At 43.5% G+C, this 15,828-nt stretch overlaps 1 protein-coding gene across 16 annotated transcripts in view; it reads right to left on the reverse strand.

Moving 5' to 3' along the window:
- The window catches only part of ARVCF (ARVCF delta catenin family member), a 456,576-nt gene extending 451,819 nt beyond the window's left edge, over window positions 1–4,757 (reverse strand). For 13 of the 16 annotated variants that reach the window (XM_078381687.1, XM_078381684.1, XM_072983701.2 and 10 more), the window contains exon 1: window positions 1,926–2,361. The gene's annotated coding sequence lies outside the window, so the exon portion shown is untranslated. Of the gene's footprint in view, window positions 1–1,925; window positions 2,373–4,641 lie in introns of those variants that run through there. The other 3 variants (XM_072983699.2, XM_072983702.2, XM_078381689.1) reach the window with 3 other exon arrangements.
- Window positions 4,758–15,828: the final 11,071 nt, after the last annotated feature.

A 15,828-nucleotide genomic window follows, 5' to 3' on the forward strand; every position in this document is an offset into this window, starting at 1 on the left:
TTTTCCTGAAATACAGTTGCGATAGAATGTGAAGAACAAGCAGAAAACCTTTTTTAAAAAGAGCATTAATTCCCATCAGACGCACCCATAGGCATGCACACACAGTTACCAGCCTAGCCTCCTTCTAACTTTGAACCAATCCTTCCAACAAAGAACCAGAAGCATTTTTGAAGGGGGGAAAACACACTTCTACAAGGAATTCTGAATAACCAGTTAAAATCCAAAATGCAGATGCTACTTCCAGGTCACATCATATCTCCTCCGAGTGGACGATCGTGACTTATTTAGACAACAGAGGCTGGATCCAAATTCAGATTTTAAAAGAAACATTGTATAGGTAGGAACCAGTGCCAGATTTGAAATTTACCCAAGGAGCAAGCCATGAAGAACATCATCTAACACGTATTCTTAAAATTGACACCGCCGATTTGTTCAAAGAAAAACAAATACCCCATCCACCTAACTGAGATACGTCATATAACCACTGCATACATTACAATACAACGAGATGAAACTAGCCAACCTTACCAGTTTTCGGAAGGCTTTGGGCACAGAGAGCAGCTGAAGAAAGAGATTTCACCCTCTTATCTGTGTACCCCTTAAGTGTTACGAGAAAATCAGTCCCGAACTTCCACAACTTCCACACCCATGCTGTGTCCTCCAGTTTTGTAACTTAGGATCTGTTCCAAAGGCTCTCCGGAAGCTTAAAATTGGCAGACCACTTAAGAAGACCGCAGTCAACCACTGTAACTAAGGATGATACAATCAGCCTGTGCCAATATCCTGTCACTTGGAAGCCAAACTCTCTCTTCAAAAAAAAAAAGAAAGGCACAAAAATAAACCTTATCTTTGCTCTGCAGAAAACACACACACTCACATATTTATCTGTCAGCATTTCCTGCTCTGACATCCATAAGTGGCCTCTGGAAAATATAAAGAGAGTTTCGTGGAATGTGAAATAAATGTGGGCGATTCTGCAGGGTGTGGGGCCAGATCCACCCTGAATGCTAAGATGCAGCCGAGGCGCCTCCGACCCAAGGTGATGCATCAATATTACTTTGCACGGTCCTTCAGAAGTACAGCAGGGCTGACTCCCAAGAAAGTGTGGACGGGGCTGCAGCACTGAGAACCATCCACCCATTCTCAGCACCCTGCACATTTACAAGGAAACTGACCTGCACATTTATCAATCTACAAGGAAACTGACCTGATCTCCCCCCACGGATGGGGTGGTTAAAGCAAAATAAAAAGGAAGGAAGAAATGCATGGAAGAGTTGGCACGAAATCCAGGAAAAACACTGCTGCAAGTGACAGAGAAGTTTAGGGCGAAACTGGATTTTTTTTGGGGGGGGTAGGGAGGCTTGATGGCTTCAGACAGGCAGGGAGAATAGAAGAAAACAACCATCTAGTTTCTGAAGAAAGGAGGCAGGAGCGTGAATTGATTTCAGGCTGGTTCTTGGGCGTTCACAATGCAATGCACAGGAAGGAGAGAAAGGGGGGCTTTTGAGTTCCCTCCCTGATGAGAACAGGCTACAGAGGGCAATGCAGGGCTTCCCATACTGCACAATGCTTCGCTTTTGGGCATCTGCAGATTTTTTTTTCCTGATCTATTTTTTAAAAAAAGACACACACATTCCTATAGTATTCCAATTTTAAAAGCAGTCGGACCCCTGGGATTCCCCGGCTGCTAGGATGCTTCCAGCCAAAATTCTCCAGAGCAGAAAGACTTGGGGGACTGAGCCGCAATCTTTGGGCAAAAAAACAAAGCCAGCTCGCCTGCCATGCAGTGGGGGAGGCGGCGGTACCATTTCCCCTGGCCTGAGACGAAAGAGAACACACACACAATCACACCAAAGAGGCTCATTCATTCCTGTCCTCTCTCTTCTCTCCCCCCCCCCCAGATGACCCAGATCAGATCCACTCACCAGCTCTCCTCCGTCCTAGGTCGCTCTCCCTTCCAGCTGAATCGATTATGCTTTTTTCCCCCCCTTTTGCTGGCTGGCTGGCTGGCTTCACTGGATCCGCCAAGGAGGCGGGTGTGGAAAGGGGAGGAGACGCCTGCGAATCAAATACTCAGCAATTGATCAGCAGAGCAGAGGGTCAAATCCCCTCCTCTCTTCTCCCCCCCCCCCTGCAAGCATCATCACCACCAGGGCTTCTCCTTGTAATGCAAAAAAAAAGGGGGGGGAAGAAAACGCATCCTAGGATTTCCTCTGCAACCAGATCACAGATTCTCACTGGCTCCAGAGGAGAAAGGAAAAAATGCAAGCATGATCTTACTCTTTCTCTGTAGGTACCAGTCTGGGCGCATCAAACTCATACATGCATCTCTCTCTCTCTCTTGGCCACTCCGCCCACCCAGCGAACAGAAACCGGAGCACATGAGGAGTTCCTGGTGGCAGAATTGGCTCCCTCCCTCATCCTTCTCCTCCCTCCTCCAGAAAGGCTGGTTTTCCTTTCCCCCCTTCCCCCTCCACCCCATGGACTAATCACATCAAACCCCACTTCTCAGGTTAGGCTCAGGGGGGGAAAACACACACACAGTAAAGATAATTTTTTTCTCCTTCCAATGAAACCAGCCAAAGCATGTCATGCTGGAAAATGAACAGGAATGTCCCCTGCCGTGATCTGAGCTGGGGGGGGGGGGAGAGAACCTGCCCCCAGTGTGGCAAATAACTAAGAAGGACTTGCTCTTTTTTCTTCCTCCTCAACACCCTCCCCCCAAAAAAAACCTCTCCTGAACTTAAGCCTGTATTTTCAAGTAAAGCAAACAAGTTCAGCTTTCAGAAGGCTATAGTCCTCTATGAACTTTTCCCCTGGGAATGAGCCATATTCATCTCAATGGGGCTTTATTTGGAATGCATGCACACACACACACACAGAGTGCACATTCTACTTTGGGCCCATCAGCGGAAAGCAGGATTCTCTAGGGGAAAAAAATACAGGAATGCTAGGAAAGGTGGAAGGCAGGAGGAAAAAAGGAGGACCAAATATAAGATGGGAGGCGGATTGATTCCCTAAGGCAGGGATCAGGGAACTTTTTTACCTTTTACCCCCCCCCCAAAAAAAAATTATATACGCCGACTTTACCCCCTTGATTTGAAAGGAAGGAAATCATACATTATTTGAATTCAAAATCTTATTGAATCTATTCAAAATTACTTTGAAAGCTTCAACTTACTTGAAAACTTCAGATTTTGGAGAAATGATGTTGCTTCATCTTGGATATGAGAGCATCAATACTGGGGCTCTACTCATCCTCATTACCCCCAGTATTTTCATTTTTACCCCATTTGGGGTAATTTACCCCTGTTCCCTGACCACTGCTCTAAGGGAAGCCACAGGCTTAAGTTTCCAAGAGCTGAGTCGGCCTGTTGTGTATAGACCACTCTGGAGAGATCACTCCTTCATAAGGTCCCCATAAATCGGAGGCGAGTTGATGCCACATAACATTCCAGATAGGCAATTACTTGAGAGTAAGCCCCATTAACCCATCGAGTTGATCAGCAGAGAAACAAAGGCGTTAAAATCAATGGGGGTTGGATTAGGCAACCTTTAAATCATCCCAGTGCACAATCTGGTGATTTAAATCCAACTGTTTGTCCAGAGTAGACCCATTGAATCAAAAGGATATAATTAAGAGTTCACTGATTATCCAGCAACCAGTTCAATTATTTTTCCCAGTTGGGACTAGCAAAGAGATTTAGGGTTATGATTCTCTTATTTCATAGGAAGTATACCCAGCTGGTTTGCATACAAAATGTATGTATCTGGAGAAGAAACTGAAACCATTCCCTTTATTCCCAAAGCCCTAATAAATACAATGAAGTAGCCTTTTTAACTCACTGCATCCAACAGAGCTTTCTGCAGGCAAGCCCGCCTAAGGCTTGTCCCTGACCTTTACGACACACCTGTTTCTAATGCAACCTGATCAGAAACAGCATCTTTTCCATCCCAAGCCAGAATCTTAGCGAATGGATCCTAAACAAACCTGGTAAAGAATAAACGCAGATGAATCCAGCAAGACGTACTCCATGGTGTACAGACATACCGGTTCTCTTACCCTTCCATTTCCCTTGAATTTAAAAAATAAAATAAAATGTAGCCTCGACAAGGCTGTACTTCTGCCCATGCTTGAGAAGAAGCACAATAAAAAAGCAACATTTTGCTACCAAATATACAGAGCATGTTTACCATATTTTTGCTATTATTATTATTTTTTTACAAAATGCAACAAGGTTGAGATTTGGACCGCAAGGCTCCTCCTTTCTATTATTATTTGTTTGTTTGGATTTTCTGTATCACTTCCCCACATTCTGTATCGCATTCCCACTCTGTTCCTCCAAAAACCCTGTGTGGACAAGCCAGAAGGGCATAACTAGCACACTCTAAACGCCCAGCCTCCCCCGGTACTTTATGAGTGAAGATTTGAACCCAGGTCTCTGTAAACCCGGTGGTTCCAAACCTGGGGGCTCCCCCAGATGTTCTACTAGTCCCATTTGCTGTGCTAGCCAGAATTTTTAAGAGTTGCAGTCCAAGAACATCTGGGGAACTTCAGGTGGCTCTAACCACTCCACCACCCTGCTTCTTCTCTTAAGAAAAAAGTACAAGGAATTGAGCTTTGTGTGCGTGGACTTGTACCTGTACATAGGATCGCACTGCGAGGTTTTTCCCTCTCCGCATTCCCACGGCGGGATTAGGGGGGCAAAACTAGTTAGTTCCTCTTCTCTTGCATCCTCCTCCTCCTCCTGCATCTTTGGTCCAGCTCGCAGCTGTGCCCGCTGATTGGCTCTCCCCGCACCTAGCCACGCCCACCTGATTGGTGCTTTCATTCAGCTGCGCGCCCTCCGGGTCTTCTGACGTCATCGCTTTCACTCACCCGCCTCCCCCCCACCCAGCTTCTAAGGCTACCTTTGGGTCCGGTGTTTATTTGGCAGGTTTAATTAGCAGTGAAACATTACAGGGTGCGCTCCAGTACAAAACTTGCCGGTCCTTTACCCCTCAATAGACAGTGAAGGTGGGAGCGGGATTTTTAAGGCTGTTTTAAAAAGAATAAATCAAAAACAGGTGCAGAGCTGTTACAGGTGCATCTCATATATAGGATAATTCATGTTATTGTGGATTGATTCCCTAAACGGAAGCCACAGGCTGGAGTTTGCAAGAACTGAAGAGAGGATATTTTGGAGATTTACTCATTCATGGGGTGGCATCACCAATTGGGCATGATGTGGTGGCACATAGCAACGAACGTCTGTTAGAAACATAGAGCTATTTTATTTTATTTTGGTCTACAGCACGCATTATCTACACCCAATATGGCATTTATGTATACATATTTGCCATACACATTATAAATAAATTTATTTAACAATATATATGATCACATAGATAGATGATCTATATCTATAATCTACAATCTATAATCTATCTATGCGATCATATACAGTATATTGTTAAATAAATTTATTTATAACATATGCCCACAGACAGCCATTCCGTGAAAATAATTCTCTCTGTTATTAGATAACATCATTGCTTGTCAGCAATGTCCGGTTGCGTTTTACTTGTATAACTCACTGCCTAATCTCTAGAGTCCAGAGAATAAGTAGACACAAAGCTGACCTCGGAAACAGAAAGTTTGAAAAACTAGCAGGGAAAACCTCCCTCTGCAGGACATTTTGCTCCCAGATTTCAAGGTATCTGTTCTGGAACAACTAAAATTTCCAAGACAGGATTCTAGTGCAAACCAGGTAGACTAGAGTTAATTATCTGAGCTCTGGTGGCTTCAACAAAGCCTATATCAGATATATTAACGAGCTGATTTTTCCAAAGATGAGTGTCTTATCATGACTACATTTTGTGAAAGGCTGTTCTCTGCACTATGTGTCTCCATTTAGGACCCAACCCTCCATGTATGTGTGTGTGTATATATGCTATATGTACTATGTGTGTAACTCAGGATGATCAACTGGATTGTGGATCCTGGAAATGTATGCTACTTATGTCTTTTAATAGACTGCTGCTTTGATATTTTATAATATTTGTATACTAATTGTCAAGTTTAAATACTGTCTTTAAATTTTGTGACCCACCCTGGGTCCTTTTTCAGGAGAAAGGTGAGATAAAAAATATTGTAAATAAATCAACAATAAATACAGCTGCTATTCCCATAAGGAATGTGGTGGCGCTGCGGGTTAAACCGCAGAAGCCTCTGTGCTGCAAGGTCAGAAGACCAATAGTTGTAAGATTGAATCCACGTGACGGAGTGAGCTCCCGTCTCTTGTCCCAGTTCCTGCCAACCTAGCAGTAAGAAAGCATGTAAACATGCGAATAGATAAATAGGCACCACCTTGGTGGGAAGGTAACGGCGTTCCGTGTCTAGTCGTGCTGGCCACGCGACCACGGAAACTGTCTACAGACAAACGCTGGCTTGGAAACGGGGATGAGCACCGCGCCCTAGAGTCGGACATGGCTGGACTAAATGCCAAGGGGAACCTTTACCTTACTCGCATAATGATATTCCAGATTATCCATGGGGCTACTCTGTGCATATGTACACAGATCACAAGACAGCAATCTGAATCAATGCAGGCAGAATTTCATCTTGGATCTCACAAAAAAGGTCTCCTGAACACAGTCCTCCCATGGATTGTGGTCGTCTTCTTCAGCCCTTGCAAGTTTATTGCCTGATGTTCTGAGACTACCTTAAATGATCTCGGAATAATTCTGGCCTACCTTTAATTTAAATCCACCTGCAGTAAACAACTCAATTTTTTCAGTCAAGCTCTTGACTGATAGCTTGTGACATGTTTCACTGTACTCTAATCAACCATTCTAAAGCATTTTCTAATGCACTGCTTGCCGATGTAAATCTCTTCTGCTTAACATCAAAATTATCCACTGATCTTGATATAGCTGGATGCAGACTCGTTCGTGAGAGGTGATGAGACCTCTTGCTTCAAAGTACTGCACATATATTAAGTAATCAATTGGAGCACCGCAGATGCTAATAGATGCTGCAGCTCAGCTCGTTCAGAGCCGGTGCGCCTCGGAGACTCATTTCGCACCAAAGTTCCATCTGTATTTGTTTAGATGGCTGTTTTGCGATCCGCCTGCATCTGCAGAACAGAAAGCATCATAATAATCTAATATTATTCCTCCAGCAGTGATGACAAAAACAACTTCCAAGTTAGAAGCAGGGTTCAAGTCACCAAGAAAATGGGCTATGCAAAGGAAGAAGATGGGAGGTTGGGGGCTTTTCCACAAAATCTGCATAATATTTGCCTGAACACAAGGAATATCAGTGGTTTGATATCAGTGGCTGAATTTATTGGCTTATGATAGGAGAGACCAACAGCTTGGTGCCTTGGACATCTGTGTATCAGTACTGGCTGGGGCATTTTTGTAGATCTACCTTGTAAGCTTTGTGATCATATGCACAGTCACTTTTGATAAACACCTGTCTTTAGATCTGTTCATTCTGTTAATTCCTGCTGTTTTTGATGTTCATTGTGGGAGTACCAAGGATGTTGGCAAGTCTCTGAGTCGGAGACCCATGTCCAAATATGAGTCTTTGGTTCCAAGCCCCAGGCCTGAGTCCCTTTTAGGTAAAGGTAAAGGTTCCCCTTGACAATTTTTGTCCAGTCGTGTTCGACTCTAGGGGGCGGTGCTCATCCCCGTTTCCAAGCCATAGAGCCACCGTTTTGTCGGAAGACAATCTTCCGTGGTCACATGGCCAGTGCGACTCAGACACAGAACGCTGTTACCTTCCCACCGAGGTGGTCCCTATTTATCTACTTGCATTTGCATGCTTTCCAACCACTAGGTTGGTGGGAGCTGGGACAAGCGACGGGCGCTCACTCCATCGCGTGGATTCGATCTTACGACTTCTGGTCTTCGGACCCTGCAGCACAGGCTTCTGCGGTTTAGCCCACAGTGCCACCACATCCCTTGAGTCCCTTTTAAAAACAAGCTATTTTCTCCAGGAAAAAAAAAAAGGAGGGCTAGGCAGGTTCTCAGTTGCAAGTCAAGTCTGAGTCATTAAAAATAAAAAAAATCCAAGATAGAGTCAGTTGAATGACTTCGTCTGACTTGACAGCACATCACGTGACTAAAGTCTACATCATCAATATAAATTAGTACGGGACAGCCCATAGACAAAGAGAGAGGTATCAGCAAAACTCTTTAAGGGGAAAAATCCCTGGGCTGAGAATTCCTCAAATGGAGGAAAAATATGCTTTTACAAAACATATATATTTAAAATATTTTTACCCTACCTCTCTTCTTAAATAAAGACTCAAGGTGGCTCACATCATTAAAAGACAACATGTAAAGCTAACAACAGTGAGTATACAATGCTAAAGGATCACACAAACGTCAGAGTAAAAAACAGCAAACAAAAGCAATACCAAAAAACATTCAAAGTAGTAAAGTATAGCCGTCCATTAAAAAATAATAATCCACTAATCATTAATGGAAAGCTTTGTTAAAGAGGAGGGTCTTTGTCGACTTGCAGAAGGAGAGCAAAGATGGGGCCAGCCTGGCCTCCTGTGGGAGGGAGTTTGGCCAGGGTCGATGGAGAAGAAAAACTGAATGGAAGAGGGATGCAATAGAGTGTCAAGAAGCACAGCTGACGGATTGGAACAATAAATGGCAGCAGTGAACAATCCCACGTTTTGTTGCATGTCCCTGCTGTGCCTTTGATAGAGAACAACAGGGCGTAGGCAGCTTTCTTGGTTTTTCAAGACACGCGAGCGCAATTGAGTAATAGATAAAGGTGGGGTGTAGTAACTCCAGCAGCGGGTGACGAAAAATAGATTAGGTATATACTATCATATAATGGGGGGGAATGAACTGTTGCGACGTGGCAGATAGAATGTAAGCCTACCGCCTTTGGCCCATTGGCCAGAGGGATAGAGAGGAGCAATTGCGTTGGGTATATAAGATGTGTTTACTTGGAAAAACTTTAGAGACCACGCTGTGCGAGGTCGTGCTCGCTCCACGCTTGCAGACATGAAATAAACGCTTGCTGTGTTCTTTCAAATTGTTTGCTTCTTTAAGGTACGTAACACCTTGAGGTGCCAAAGCTGTCCCATTCTGGCTTCCTCGGATCTCCGAACTGAAGGATCACAGTTCCGATCGTGTCACTCTTATGTGCACGTGTGGGAACAATACAGATTTATAGCAAATTTCATTTGCTATACATAATGAGGAACTGAAACTAACCGCTTCTGGGTAATTAACTTTTCTGCCCCTAAATCCCTTTTGTGGCTGCACCGATCAGCAGAAACGTGTCAGAAAAAGGAAGAAGCAATGGATATATTTTTGAAAAAATGGTTGGCTGGGGGACCCTTGAGTTATATTTCCCAAGAAAATTATTGTGCCAAGAAGATTCTAAGAGGAGCAGTCCATTTCAGTTTGGGGGAAACCATGTTTGGTAGAGGTCAGGGAGACTGGATTGGGCCCCAGAACATAAAAGAAAGAAAGAAAGAAAGAGAGGAAACCAGGGTAGTATTGTTACCCAAAGACCACAACCTGCCCAATATTGTTCTAGAGGGGACTTAGTCCATTGCACTGAGAACGACAGACTCCTATAGCATCTTAAATACCGTATTTTTGGCATATAAGACGCCTCCATGTATAAAACACCCCCCACTTTTCTAATCCAAAATTAAGAAATCTAAGTGGGGCTTAGCAAGTGCAGGCGGAAAGGGATCAAAGCGCTGCAGGATCGCTTTGATCCCTGCTTTCCCCTCCACTTGTTTTTATTCTCTCCTCAGCTTACGTCCGTGTATAAGAAGACCCTCAATTTTTAGTCTAAAGATTTTAGACAAAAGTATAGCCTTATACATGGAAAAATACAGTGTTTTGTTTCCATGGATAGCAGCTTCCTGTGCAATGAAATATTTTTATTAATGGCATTAAAAGACATTGCTTAGTTTCTGCACCCAAGCTGTCCATTATCTCCTGCTGCCTCCTTTCTGAACCTGTTTTCTGGTGATTACAGCACTCAAGGTTGTAATCCTACGCCCACATACCTGGGAGTAAGCCCCACCAAATTTGCTGCTGTTTTCTTCTTGCATTATAAAAACCATGACTAGATTTGGGATTTAGGTTTATACTGCCCCCCCAAAAAAAGCCAACATCTGGATATAATCAAAAGAAATAATTCAGCTGTATAAGGGATGCTGCTAGGAGCAGAGATTTAAAAAAAAAATACGTTGCAGCACAGAAACCATATTAATATTTCTAGTGATCAGTTTAGAACTGCTTATTGGTTTAAAGTAAAATAATAGCACACAAAATAATGTGGAAGTAACTCATTCATGAATTCACCACTTAGTCAGAGGTGATTTGACAGCATATAACAACTGTACCGCGATGGAGTAACTGGTTGTTCATAATAACCTATAATGAATTAGCTAAAGCCATAAAATTGTGTTTTTTTAAATGGCATTTTAAAATCTGTGATTTTTGTGCAACTTTAACGGAGAGTCTTCCGGGGTCTTCTGTAGGGAGAAAAGAAGCCCATATGTAAATAACATAAATATTTTGCCTTTACTTCAACGGTACTGTTTATTTTTTTTATTTTTTTAAGGTCTTGTAATTTCCAATCACCATATTTGGGTCTGAAAACCGGACAGTAAATAAAGCTGACTTGGGGGGGGGGAATAATTTATTGAAATATGGGGCTGGAGGATAACTTTATGGTTATCCTGGACTGCCAGAAAGATGAATAAGTGGGTCCTAGATCAAATCTAGTTTGAATGATCTCTGGACAGATGAAACTGAGGCTGTCCTGCTTTGGGAACATCACGAGGAAGCAGGATTATCTTGAAGAAACTGTAATGATGGGAAAGGTGGAAGGGCACCAGGAAAAGAGGAAGGCCAAATATGAGATGGATTGACTCCCTAAAATAAAGCACAGGCTTGAATTTGAGCAGGGCTAGAGTGGTCATATATTTATTTATTTTATTTGTGTGTTTAGTCGTTTAGTCGTGTCCGACTCTTCGTGACCCCATGGACCAGAGCACGCCAGGCCCTCCTGTCTTCTACTGCCTCCCGGAGTTGTGTCAGGTTCATGTTGGTTGCTTCGCAGACACTGTCCAGCCATCTCATCCTCGGTCGTCCCCTTCTCCTCTTGCCATCACACTTTCCCAACATCAGGGTCTTTTCCAGGGAGTCTTTTCTTCTCATTAGATGGCCAAAGTACTGGAGCCTCAGCTTCAGGATCTGTCCTTCGAGTGAGCACTCAGGGTTGATTTCCTTTAGAACTGATAGGTTTGTTCTCCTTGCAGTCCAGGGGATTCTCAAGAGCCTCCTCCAGCACCACAATTCAAAGGCATCAATTCTTCGGCGGTCTGCTTTCTTTATGGTCCAGCTCTCACTTCCATACATCACGACAGGAAAAACCATAGCTTTGACTATTCGGACTTTTGTTGGCAAGGTGATGTCTCTGCTTTTCAAGATGCTGTCCAGATTTGTCATCGCTTTCCTCCCAAGAAGAAGGCGCCTTTTAATTTCAGGGCTGCTGTCTCCATCTGCAGTGATCATGGAGCCCAGGAAGATAAAATTTGACACTGCCTCCATATCTTCCCCTTCTATTTCCCAGGAGGTGATGGGACCAGTGGCCATGATCTTAGTTTTTTTGATGCTGAGTTTCAGACCGTTTTTTGCACTCTCCTCTTTCACTCTCATTACAAGGTTCTTTAATTCCTCCTCACTTTCTGCCATCAGAGTGGTATCATCTGCATATCGGAGGTTGTTGATATTTCTTCCGGCAATCTTAATTCCGGCTTGGGTTTCTTCCAGTCCAGCCTTCCGCATGATGTATTCTGCATATAAGTTAAATAAGCTGGGGGACAATATACAGCCTTGCCGTACTCCTTTCCCAATTTTGAACCACTCAGTTGTTCCATGACCAGTTCTAACTGTTGCTTCCTGTCCCACATATAGGTTTCTCAGGAGACAGATAAAGTGGTCAGGCACTCCCATTTCTTTAAGAACTTGCCATAGTTTGCTGTGGTCCACACAGTCAAAGGCTTTCGCATAGTCAATGAAGCAGAAGTAGATATTTTTCTGGAACTCTCTGGCTTTCTCCATAATCCAGCGCAAGTTAGCAATTTGGTCTCGAGTTCCTCTGCCTCTTCGGAATCCAGCTTGTACTTCTGGGAGTTCTCGGTCCACATACTGCTGAAGCCTACCTTGCAGGGTTTTGAGCATAACCTTGCTAGCGTGCGAAATGAGTGCAATTGTACGGTAGTTGGAGCATTCTTTGGCACTGCCTTTCTTTGGGATTGGGATGTAGACTGATCTTTTCCAATCCTCTGGCCACTGTTGAGTTTTCCAAACTTGCTGGCATATTGAATGTAGCACCTTAACAGCATCATCTTTCAAGATTTTAAATAGTTCAACTGGAATGCCATCACCTCCACTGGCCTTGTTGTTAGCCAGGCTTTCTAAGGCCCACTTGACTTCGCTCTCCAGGATGTCTGGCTCAAGGTCAGCAACTACATTGTCTGGGTTGTCCGGGATATCCAAATCTTTCTGATATAATTCCTCTGTGTATTCTTGCCACCTCTTCTTGACGTCTTCTGCTTCTGTTAGGTCCCTCCCATTTTTGTCTTTTATCATGTTCATCTTTGCGCAAAATGTTCCTCTAATATCTCCAATTTTCCTGAACAGATCTCTGGTCTTTCCTTTTCTGTTATCTTCCTCTATTTCTTTGCATTGTTCATTTAAGAAGGCCCTCTTGTCTCTCCTTGCTATTCTTTGGAAGTCTGCATTCAAGTTTCTGTAACTTTCCCTATCTCCCTTGCATTTTGCTTCCCTTCTCCTCTCTGCTATTTCTAAGGCCTCGTTGGACAGCCACTTTGCTTTCTTGCATTTCCTTTTCTTTGGGATGGTTTTCGTTGCTGCCTCCTGGACAATGTTACGAGCCTCTATCCAAAGTTCTTCAGGCACTCTGTCCACCAAATCTAGTTCCTTAAATCTGTTCTTTACTTCCACTGTGTATTCATAAGGGATTTGGTTTAGATTATACCTGAGTGGCCCAGTGGTTTTTCCTAATCTCTTCAGTCTAAGCTTGAATTTTGCTATGAGAAGCTGATGATCAGAACCGCAGTCAGCTCCAGGTCTTGTTTTTGCTGACTGTATAGAGCTTCTCCATCTTTGGCTGCAGAGAATATAATCAATCTGATTTCGATATTGCCCATCTGGTGATTTCCATGTATAGAGTCGCCTCTTGTGTTGTTGGAAAAGAGTGTTTGTGATGACCAGCGTATTCTCTTGACAAAACTCTATTAGCCTTTGTCCTGCTTCGTTCTGAACTCCAAGGCCAAACTTCCCTGTTGTTCCTTTTATCTCTTGGCTCCCTACTTTAGCATTCCAGTCCCCTAGAATGAGAAGAACATCTTTCTTTGGTGTCAGTTCTAGAAGGTGTTGTAAATCTTCATAGAATTGTTCAATTTCAGTCTCCTCAGCAATGCTGGTTGGTGCATAAACTTGGATTATTGTGATGTTGAATGGTCTGCCTTGGATTCGTATTGACATCATTCTATCATTTTTGAGATTGTATCCCATTACAGCTTTTCCCACTCTTTTGTTGACTATGAGGGCTACTCCATTCCTTCTACGGGATTCTTGGCCACAATAGTAGATATGATAATCATCTGAGCTGAATTCGCCCATTCCTGTCCATTTTAGTTCACTGATGCCCAGGATGTCGATGTTTATTCTTGCCATCTCCTGTTTGACCACCTCCAGCTTCCCAATGTTCATAGATCTTACATTCCAGGTTCCTATGCAGTATTTTTCTTTGCAGCATTGGATTTTCCTTTCACTTCCAGGCACGTCCACAGCTGAGCGTCCTTTCGGCTTTGGCCCAACCACTTCATTAGCTCTGGAGCTACTTGTACTTGTCCTCCGCTCTTCCTCAGTAGCATGTTGGACGCCTTCCGACCTGAGGGGCCCATCTTCCAGCGTCATATCTTTTAGCCTTTTGTTTCTGATCATGGGGCGTTCTTGGCAAAGATACTGGAGTGGCTTGCCATTTCCTACTCCAGGTGGATTGCGTTTAGTCGGAACTCTCCACTATGTCCTGTCCGTCTTGGGTGTCCCTGCACGGCATAGCCCATAGTTTCTCTGAGTTACTCAAGCCCCTTCGCCACGACAAGGCAGCAATCCATGAAGAAGGGTATAAATAAAATTTATTTTATTTATACCCTGCCTATCTAGTCATTTCGACCACTCTAGGCGGCTATAGACCAGATGGGCGAGATATAAATCAAATCAATCAATCAATCAATCAATCAATCAATCAATCAAACAAACAAACAAATAAATAAATAATATATATATAAAGGGCAGGACATTTAGGAGACTGCTCAATTACTTATTTTTATTTTATTTTAAATATTTTTACCCCAGTTTTGTAAAATTACAGGGTTGCCCTAAGTCAGAGATGTGTTGACGGCTCGTAACAACAACCACAAATGTCAACGAGAAAGAAAATGGAAAGTACTCCATATGAGAAAACGAAATCTAAACATGTCAGAAACTTATTCAGGATTAAGAGGGAGGTGCGCCTTGCAGAAGGAACACCTTAGAGCTCTCAGCGAGGAGGGGGGGAAGACCCTAAAAGGAATAGCCAAAGTTTTTTTTTTTTAAAAGAGCGACACTCCAAACAACCAATGGCCGAGACGAGCGGCGGCGAAGCAGGCGGAGCCCAAAGGGGAGGATTTAACCCGACCAATCGGATAAAGGAAGGCGCGGTTCTTTTTATTTTTTTAAATGGCCAATCGGGGCGCTCGGTGTTGCGAGGTTGGCTGCGTTCCCGGAAGCGGTGCCGGCGGAGTTTTGGCGGCGCTTTTCTGTGCCTAGTCTCTTAGCGGGGGGGTGAGTGCGGGGAAGGGGGTCGCTGGGTGGCCGGGAAGCCTCCTTCCCCCCTCGGGCTGCCGGAGGCCGGGTGGGCCGGGAAGGGGAAGAGGGCCGCCGGCGGAGGCGGGGGATTTCTTTCCCGGAGGGTCCCGGTTCCTGTTGCTCTGGGTGCGGTGCCTGTTTTTACTCCCCATTTTTTTCCTGTTTTTGGGGTAGGAGGGAGCGAGTTCTTGGCCTGGGTCTTTTTTGGGGGGTGGGGGGTGTCAGAGCTGAAATCCTCCCCTCAGGAAGTAGGGGTATGACTCGGTTTGAGCAAAAACGTATGGCGTCTTTCGATTTATACATTTATTTCCTTCATTTTTATCTTGCCTTTCTTTATTTAAGGCAATGTACAGTAAAATTTATACGTTTATTTTTTTTCATTTTTATCCTGCCTTTATTTAGGGCAATATACAGTAAAATCGGCAGTTAGCTAATTAATGTAATGTATAATATAGATATTATGCTAGTATAATTATTTTATTTATTTATTTAACTTATATGCCGCCCACTCTACCCAAAGGCCTCTGGGTGGCTTACAACAATTAAAATTAAATTAAAATACAATAAAAGATAAAATGATTAAAATACAATTAAAATTGCCATCAGGTCCCACAGTTGATGTTATTTCAATTAAAAACCTTCTGGAACAGGAAAGTTTTGACCTGGCGCCGAAATCTTATCAAATATATTTGTATTTTTTTTACATCTATTATTATTATTTATTCAATTTATATGCCGCCCACACTACCCAGAGGTCTCTGGGCGGCTTATAAGTTATATTTATTTACAATGTGTATACTCCACCTTTCTCAAAGATGCAAAGTGGCTTAGAATATAAAAAACCCAATAACATTAACTCTTAGCTTAAGCAAGGTGGGAAAACAGAAGGCCTGTGTTTTTGTTTTTTTG

This window comes from Pogona vitticeps, chromosome 14 (genome assembly GCF_051106095.1).
Source record: "Pogona vitticeps strain Pit_001003342236 chromosome 14, PviZW2.1, whole genome shotgun sequence".
NCBI lineage: Eukaryota > Metazoa > Chordata > Lepidosauria > Squamata > Agamidae > Pogona > Pogona vitticeps.